Source organism: Callorhinchus milii, unplaced genomic scaffold (assembly GCF_018977255.1).
Source record: "Callorhinchus milii isolate IMCB2004 unplaced genomic scaffold, IMCB_Cmil_1.0 Scaffold10, whole genome shotgun sequence".
NCBI lineage: Eukaryota > Metazoa > Chordata > Chondrichthyes > Chimaeriformes > Callorhinchidae > Callorhinchus > Callorhinchus milii.
The window spans coordinates 9,849,569-9,859,101 of NW_024704751.1; the positions used below are offsets into that span (position 1 = coordinate 9,849,569).

Consider the following 9,533-nt stretch of genomic DNA (forward strand, 5'->3'; position numbering starts at 1 on the left):
GGGGGGGTGGGTGGGGGGGGGGGCAGGGGTTGCGTGGTCAGAGGTGCTGTCCTTCGAATGAGAGGTTGAGCCTCACTCCCCGTCTGTCTGTTCAGGTGGATGTTAAAGATCCTGCGGCGCTGTTCAAAAAGGGAAGGGAGTTTCTCTCTCTCTCTCTCTCTCTCTCGGTGTCTCGGCCCATAAATCCCCCAAATAAAATGGGTCGCTTGCTCCGCGGCTGTTTGTGGGGGTCGCCGCTGTGCGTAGATTGGCTGCCGCGTGTCGCCCGCAGAAAAATGCACAGTCGATCCACTCCACCGCGCGTCCTGTGAGGCGCTTTGAGCCGTCTCGATGACGTGATTAAGGAGCTGTGTCCCGACGCCAGGATTATTGTTATTAAATTAAAGCCTCGGGAGCGCAGCATTTGCTGGTGGATGTTCAGCTGCAATGTTGGCACCAACGGGGATGTCTGTGCAAGTCTGTCAGTGTGCAGTCTGCCCGAGGATGTGAAACTGTACATTTAGTTTGAAGTCTACCACAGGCAGCTGTAGTTCGTTGGCCCACAAATTAATGTCAGTCGTTACTGAACACCTTTCAAACATTCTCAAACTTTTATTGGTGGCATAATGACTGTTACACCTTTCTTTGGGAATGATAATTACAGCCTTTCAGGCCCAGAATCCCCACAGGTTAAGCTGCCTTTTATTTCCCGTTCCTCTGATTTTCTCCCCTGAGTGTTTCTCTCCCGGAGAGCAGTCAGCCTTTAGGTTCCTTGCTCCGTTTATAATAATTCCTTCAAAAAAAAAATGATTTGGTCACTCGATCCACAACTGTTTGTGGGTCACCGCTGTGCACAATTGGCTGCCGGGTTTCGCCCACAAAATACAGTCACTACACTTTACAGATAAAATGTGTAAATTTAACTTTACAGATAAAATCACCTCCCGACGTGAAAAGCGCTATGTCAAATGCGAGGATTATTATTATTATTATTCTGTGAAGCGCTTTGAGACTTCGCTAAGACATGATAATGCGCTACGTCAAATGCAAGGATTATTACTATGATTATTATTTGTGTGCCGACCTCGACTGGAACGATGATGAGGGCACTACAGGTGGACATGATGCCCCTGGGCTAGGGACGGACAAGAAGATAGCTGGCAGCCAGTGAACACTCCTTACCTCTCCAACCTGCTCACTCCTCGACCCACTACCCACTGCCTCCGCTCCGGTCTCCTGCAAGTCCCTCGTGCCCTCCGTTTCTCCATCGGTGGCCGCGCTTTCAGGCACTACGTCCCGAACTTCCGGAACACTCTTCCTCTATCCATCCGCCTTGCTCCTTCCTCTTTGACCGTGCCTATGGTCACCTTTGCCTCTGCTCGGTGTCATGCTCCTCCACTGTCAATTGCTCTGGACTGCGAGCCTGCATGAAGCCCACCCAGTCCATACCCAACCCTCACCTACTTGTTCGATGTGCGATTTTATTTTAATGCACAACAGAAACCTTCCACAGACGGGACCCATTCAGCCCCTCGTGCCTTTGATTCCAAACGAAGCTTGGCGTTAAATCGGAGTTCTAATCGGAGTGGCTTTGTTTGGGAGCTGGTGAGGGGAAATCCTGTCGCAATCCTCAGCTTTGTTTACAAGAGGTCCCTGACCAAAGCTGAAAGTCACAAACAGCTTCGCTCAGGAAGTCAGCAGTCCCCATGTCTGGTGACATTCGTGCCCTTATTTCACTTCCGTTTAATATCCTTTAACTTCAAATATATTATTTGCTGGACTTGGACATCCTGGCTGAGCTATTGTTTGTCTTTCAGTGTGAACGTAGTACTGTCAGGATACCTAACGCAAACCCCTGGAGTCCTGTATCTTAGTGGTTAGTGCAAGCGAGAGGACCTGGGTTCGATTCCGGGCAGGGTGAAACATTGGGCAAGTTTCCTTACTCCGCACGCCTCTGTCCTGCTGATCTATATAGACCAATACCATGGTCCATTGGTAAATGTAAATGGCCAGAAATCAAGGTACTATTTACAGGGAACTTCTGACCACAGGTGATAAACACGCCAGCCAGTATTTACAATGCTGTTTGCTTCTGAATTAGTTGAGTTTGTATTTGTGTAATTCAAGTAACAGGGATGGCAGTGGCTGGGTGTAAATGTGCGAAGTGTTTCAAGCATGTGTGGATTCACTGTGCGTGCTGCAGCAGCTGTTTAACAACACTTGCTCGTACCTTCTCTGTTTACTGAGCAGTAAGTAGGAACCTGGTTGTTGGTCGATCGGTGGATTGCTTTTCCGGGGGTAATAATCCCACCCCAAAAAATAGTAATAATAATTTGGTCATTCAATCCGCAATTGTTTGTGGGACACTGCTGTGCGCAATTGGCGCAATTTCACCCACAGAACATACAGTCAATCCGCTTTATAGTATATTCTGTGAAGGGGTTTGAGACGTCTCGAAGATGTGATAAGGCTCTGTATCAAATGCAAGGATTATTATATTATTATCTGGTGTGGCCCCATGATTGGATTCATCACACACAAAAACACTCCCTGTTTTGCTCTTTGTTTTTACGCCCTTGTCCTACCCAATCTTACCAACCGCGTCAGGCCGATACCAGCCCAGAGGAGCAGGAAGCCCTTCCATCTGACTGATGTTGTCTATCTATAACTGTCCTTCCTGCAAGTGCTGGCTCCTGAGCGAGTGCTGATAGTGGCTGAGTGTGTTGCATTCCCCGACACTGACGTCCTCCATTCCCATTTGTAAAGCTCTTTATGCAGCATCTCGTGCTGAGCCAGTAGGATGTGCTCGACAGGAATGGGCACATCTCCAACATAGGAGTTTGCAGTGATTTTGTACACGTGTCAACAAAAGGACTTCTAACAAAAGGACATCTTCTAAGTGTCTCACAGCGATTCACAGAATATACCGTAAAGTGAATTGACTGTATATCTTGTGGGCGAAACGCGGCTGCCAATTGCTCGAGGCAGTGTCCCACAAACAGTCGTGGATTGAGCGATCAAATTATTATTATTATTTATTTTATCTTTTTTGAAGGGATTATTACCCCCGGAAAAGCGATCCGCCAATCAACTAACCCCCCGGTTCCTACTTACTGCTAGCGAAACTTGCCCAACATTTCATCCTGCCCGGGAAACGAACCCGGGTCCTCTTGCTTGCGAGGCGAGCGCTCTGACCACTAAGCTCCGGCTCTCAAAGCGAGTTTGTGACTGGCATCTGAGCACCTCTCACTGTTGAGCTACACGGCCGTCTCTGAAAGCCACCCGCGGTAGGTTTCCTTCTGCTGAAGCGGAAACACGACTGCTAGCCTGTGGGCATCTTGGTGCAGGGATCGTCCTTGTCAGAACAACTCATTAAAACGGCATCACTTTTGATGCCTTGGGCCGGAGGGAAGAGTCTCCACCCAGCGAGCTCCCGAGGGTTTCAAGTTACTACAGGCTTGGGCTGGATTGTCAGCCGTGCCTGGGAACGTGTGGGGCTGTTTTACACTTTCTCTCTGGAGTGCCAGTACCTTGCCTGTACTTGCTGAGTGAAGCGTCCAAACGCGGCAGAGTTTAGTGTCATTATAATCCGGGCTTTCAGCAAACGCTGCCTCCGCTCCCAACTGGGGGAGGGATTGTCACAAAGCGTTGCTGGATTCAGTGCGCAGAGTGGCCCAGATTCAAGTTAATAATAAATAGTAACGATCCTTGCATTTGATGTAGCGCATTATCACTATTATCATTATCGAGACGTCTCAAAATATACTGTGAAGTGAATTGACTTTGTGGGCGAAATGTGGCAGCCAATTGCACACGGCAGCGTCCCACAAACAGCCGTGGATTGAGTGACCAAATTATTACTATTATTTTTTTTAGGGATTATTCTCCCCGGAAAAGCGATTTGCCAATCGACTAACAACCGGGTTCCCACTTACTGCTGGTAAACAGAGGCGAGTGGAGTAAGGAAACGCACCCAACATTTCACCCCCTGCCCGGGAATAGAACCCAGGTCTCTCGCTTGCGAGACGAGTGCTCTAACCACTGAGCTACAGGACTCCACACGGGATTGAAGTTAATGAGGAGGTGGGGGGGGGGGGGGGGTGGAGGGAGTGAAGAGCGGGGGAGTTCAATCTTGCAGATGAAGGCAATATCTATTGGAGCTTTGCAAGCTGTTTGGCATTCCCTAGACACGAGATTATTGCGTGTGTCGGGGTGTTTATTGCCTCCTGTAAGACTTGCTCGTTGTGTTCATATTGAGTGTGTAATGAGCCCAGGCGCTCCAACTCCCGTCAGGGTTTCCTGCTCTTATTGCTTCAAGGCGTCAGCCTGGCTCAGTTGGTAGTGAGTTTGAAGGTTGTGGGTTTAAGCCATATGTTGAGCTCACATAGCGTTGGCCTGACACTCCAGTGTAGTGTTGAGGGAAGCAACTGCATCATCAAAAATGATGTCCTTTTTGGATGAGACATTAAACCGAGGTCCTATTTCCCTGGTCAGGTGGACGTTAAAGATCCGTAACGGGAAGAGGGGGTTCCTGCTGGTGTCCTGGACGTTCTGGTCATTCACCTCGCGCCTGCTGCGGGACGTTGCTGTGCAGCGTTCAGTGTAATAATAATAATAACAATAATAATCCTTGCATTTGAGATATTGCCTTCTCACGTCTTCCAGACGTCTCAAAATAGACAGTCGATTCACTTTACAGTGTATCCTGGGAAGCGCTTTGATGCGTTTCAAAGATGTGATGAGGGGCTGTATCAAATGCAAGGATTATTATTATTACCGCAACGAGGCTCTGCTGACTATCTAACCTGTGATTTTATTTAATGACTGTTTAACCCGGACGGCTCAGCACGGTAAGCGAGGGCCTGTGAGTGCTGTGAGCTCCAGGCTGCTCGCCTGGGCGCTGGGCTCGGAGGATTTGCGCTAATCCTGTTGCTTAGTTTGAAATGATTCTGTGGCTCTTGTTTAATCCTCAGACACAGCTTTCTCTGATTCCCTGCAGCAGGGCGGGGTTGGGGGTGAGGGGGTGGGGCGCGGGATGCGTCCATCCAGGGAGCGAATGCGCATCTCATTCCTTACCACACCGTTGAGACATCTCAAAGCGCTTTGCAGGATATACTGGAAGTGAATTGAGTGTATATTGTGTGGGGCCAAACATAGCGATAACGTGATCAGGATACCTAACGGAAATATTATTTACCTGTGTGTCAGCAAGCTTTACCCTCTCCGCAGTGTGGGGCCCAGCAGTGCAGCCGGGGTCCTTGTATAAATTTAACTTGCATTTGCCCTCCTTGTTATAATAAAACACCGAATCCCAGTTGGCTTTTTTTATGGCCTTTTCTACCTGTGCTCCCACCTATAAAGTTCTGTGGTCCTGCTCCCCTGGATCTCTCTGTTCCTCTGCATCATTAGGAACGAGACTATTAAGGATAGAACTCCCTTTGTTCCCTTTCCCAAAAAATGTGCTGCTTCGCATTGCTGCGCGTGAGAGTGTGTGTGTGTGTGCGTGTGAGTGTGTGTGTGCTAGGTGTGCGCGTGTTGTGTCTGCTGGGTGTGTGAGAGTGCATGAGTGTGAGAGTATCTGGGTAGGTGCGTGTGCGTCTGTTTGTGAGACAGAGAGAGAGAGAGAGACCTGGGATGCTGCCATATTGCCTGATGGGGTTTACACGTGCTTCCTGGCTTGACGGGGGCCAGTGGAGCTACAGTCTGCACCAGATGCTCGCCGGACTGGAAGGCTTAACAGTGGGACTGTGCACGGCACATCGCTTCCGATTAATCACCTTCGCACACTCGAGGCGATGCCTGGGAGCTTCGGGGGGTGCTGCATGTTCCTTCGCCCAGTTCTCGTCCTGCCTGGCGGGGAGAAACCCTACCAAATACTAATGATATTATTACTCGTGTTTCGTGGCGACGTCTCAAATCGCTTCGCAGGATATACTGTAAAGTGAAGTGACTGTGTACTGTGCGGGCGGAACGCGGCGGCCAATTTTGCAGGTTTTTGCAATCCTTCTCTGTGTGTGGGGGGGGGGGGTGGGGGGGGGGTGTGGTCACACAGCAGCCTGCAATCAATGTTGTCAACACTGGGGCATTTATATGGAAAATCGAGCGAACGGCAGATATTATTATTGGAATAAGAATTCTTGTATTTGACGCAGCACTTTATGGGGTTGTCTGAGATCACTTCGCAGGCAATTGCTGGGAGTGTCATTACCTGACATGACATGACATTAGTTTTCCCTGTAAAGTGCACCGTTGATCCAGTTTACAGCGTATCCCATGAAACGTCTCAACAACGCGATAAGGGGCCGCACGCAATTGATTGTCCAGTGTCTCTGTCGAGAGGTGAATGTGGTCCCCGTGTCCACCGGAGGGCGCCATTGCTATGTGACTTGGTTCAGTGTTGCAGTGCTGCCCCTGAACTTCACTCCAACCCCTTTCTGTTGAGTATAGGTTATGATCTTCTCTTTATTATTCCCCTTTCCCTCTCCCTCTCCCCATCCCTCTCCCCCCATCCCTCTCCCCCCCCTCCCTCTCTCCCCCTCCCTACGAGAGCCACTTCTGAACCTTCACATTGATCGGTGAGTTCTGCCGTTCCCCCAACGTCCATCTCCTAACTTGCGTCCTTAATAACAATAACAATAATAATAATAATAATCCTGGCATTTGATACGGCGCCTTATCTCGTCTTCGAGACTTCTCAAAAGCGCTTCACAGGATACACTGTAAAGTGAATCGACTGTGTATTCTGTGGGCGAAACACGGCAGCCAATTGCTCACAGCGGTGTCCCACAAACAGTCGTGGATTAAGTGACCAAGTTATTTTTTGGAGGGATTATTACCGGGTTCCTACTTACAGCGAGGTACGCAGGGGCGTGTGGAGTAAGGAAATTTGCCCCAACGTTTCGCCCGGCCCGGGAATCAAACCCAGATCCTCTCGCTTGCAAGGAGAGTGCTCTAACCATAAATTACAGGACTCTAAATCTTAAACCCCGGACATGTTCTGACAGTTTAATGCTGTGGAGTTTAATCGCTTTGGCTCTAACTCCCCCGCCGCCCCCCCATAGAAAAATAGGACGAAAATCAAACATCATTAAAAAAAGAATTTTGAGCAAATGATCTTTAATTAAATATTGCGTGACCTAATATCCTTAAACATGTGCACGGTGCCGGTTGGTGAAGATTAGTTGGGATTATGGGCTTTTCCAGAAGTGAGTGACTCGGAAAGCCAGTTTCCTAGGAATTAAATCTCTTTATTTTCCAGCCAATTTTCTCCCTTTCTCTCCCTCCCTCCACACTCCACACTCCTCTCTCTTGCTCTCTTGGCTCTCACAGCTGTTGTTTCTGCTGTTGTGCTAAGGTTGCCCTCCAACACTTTGCCTAAATGTATAATAATAATCCTCTCGTTTGATGGAACACCTTCCCGGGTCAATACGCTTCACTGACTGTGTATCCTCGAGGTAAAATGCAACAACTAATTTGCACACAACAATGTCCCACAAACAGCCGCGGAGTGAGTGACCAATTTTATTTGGGGGATTGTTGGCCCGGACACTGGGAGAGAATCGCGCCGCGGGATCTTTAACGTCCTCCCGAACAGGCAGATGGGAACTTGGTTTAACGTCTCGTCTGAAGGACGACACTCCTGACAGTGCAGCGTCCGCTCCAACACCGCATTGGGGTGCGATCTTAGACGGTGTGGTTCCAAGTCCTGATGTGAACCCACAAGTTTCTGACTCCGAGGTGAGAGTGCTCCTGGGCCAAACTGACACACCGGTTAGAGTTGGTTGGAGTAATAGGAATCTGAACCGACGACAACACGTAACATTACACAGAGCCTCTCATGTCGGGAGGACGTCCCAAGGCGCTGGACAGTCAGGGATTTGGACCCGAGCTGGGGGCTGGGATCAGGGAGGGTGAGGGAGTAGGAGGGTGACTGAAAAGGAGGGTCTTGAGAACGGCCTTGAAGAAGGCGAGGGAGGGGGCAAGGCGGTCGGTCTGTGCCAATGGTGGGGCAGGCCGGGCTGGGCCGGAGGGGGCGCGGGGTGAAGCAGGCTGGAGCCCGCTGACGGACGTGAGCCCAGTGAACGTGTCCAAGGAGCCGTGAGACGCACATTCCCGGCTCGGCACCCGCTAGAGTTGCTGCGGTGCAACCCGAGGGCCGGTGTCCTGCTGTCCCTTTAACGATGGAGCGTGTAGACAGGCAGCCCCAGAGCAGCGAGAGAATCGCCTCCTTTTATGGAGGTGGTGCCCGAGTTCCTGGTGGAGTCTGAGCTGAGCGGAACAACGTTCGTGTGGGTTGGGTACTGGCTTGTGTCCAGCCCACCCTGGGGGCTGGGTGTGACCCTGTTTATGGCCCGGTCGGCCGGTTGTCCGGACGCACGTTTATCAAGTTGCAGGTTTCCTGGAGCGGTGTGATTTGGTGGCTGGGGGTGGCGGGGGGGGCTGATGGAAACCAGGAATAAATCCTAAGCTGCAGTGTTTTGCTTCTTTTCCTCCACGAACTGGTGAACAGCAATGTGTGGATTCTCCCACAAGACACTCAAGTCACGACCCGTGACGGTGTATCCCGGGGAGCGGTTTTGACGTGGTCGGGCGCTGGGCCCAGGGCCAGGCTTCTTATTTGTAGCATTTGCGCTCTCCCCTCAAGTGTTGTCCCGAGCCGCGCGCTATCATCGGTTGGAGACGGCAGAGGCTGAATCAGGTTACAGACAGAGGGGGAGCAAACCCCAATGGGGGCATTTCAACAACAACAACAATAAAATTCCCTGCGTAAATCCGCCTTTCACGTCGGGAGGACGTCCCCAAGGTGCTGGACAGACAGAGTTCCGGACCCGGGGTGGGGGTCGGGGTGGGGGAGGGCGGGGAGATCGAAAGCAGGGTCTTGAGGTGGGTCTTGAGGTGGGTCTTGAGGGAGGGGGCGAGGGAGGGGGGTATTTCACTTACAAATCCGGTTGTCACCAAACTCCGCAGTCAGTGTGGGCGGTGGTTTGAGACAGTGAAACCGGGATCGACTCTGGAATATTGTATTATAATAAGTGCTAATGATTAGCTCCCGTTCCTCTGCCTTCCTCCCTCCCTCTCTCTGCCCCTCTCTCTATCACTCTCTCTCTATCACTCTCTCCCTTCCTCTCCTGCCCCTCTCCCCCCCCCCTCTATCACTCCCTCCCTTCCTCTCTCTCCCCCTCTCTCTATCACTCTCTCTCTATCACTCTCTCCCTTCCTCTCTCTGCCCCTCTCCCCCCCCTCTATCACTCCCTCCCTTCCTCTCTCTGCCCCTCTCCCCCCCTCTCTATCACTCCCTCCCTTCCTCTCTCTGCCCCTCTCCCCCCCCCCCCTCTATCACTCTCTCCCTCCCTTCCTCTCTCTGTCCCCCTCTCTCTATCACTCTCTTTCTTCCACACTATCTGTCCCCCCCACACTCCCCCTCTCTATATAGTACCCCCCCTCTATCTCTCTCAGTTCTCTTCCCCCATCTCTCTATCCTCCTCTCTCTCCCTGTCTCTGCTCTCTCTCTCTCCATCTCTCTATCTCTCCCTCCCCTCCTCCCTCTCTCTGCC

The 9,533-nt window shown here is 51.0% G+C and overlaps 1 protein-coding gene across 1 annotated transcript in view; it reads left to right on the forward strand.

The window, feature by feature from the left end:
- Nucleotides 1–9,533, forward strand: part of LOC103180678 (huntingtin-interacting protein 1) — a gene marked incomplete in the record, with an annotated part of 32,115 nt that overhangs the window by 853 nt on the left and 21,729 nt on the right.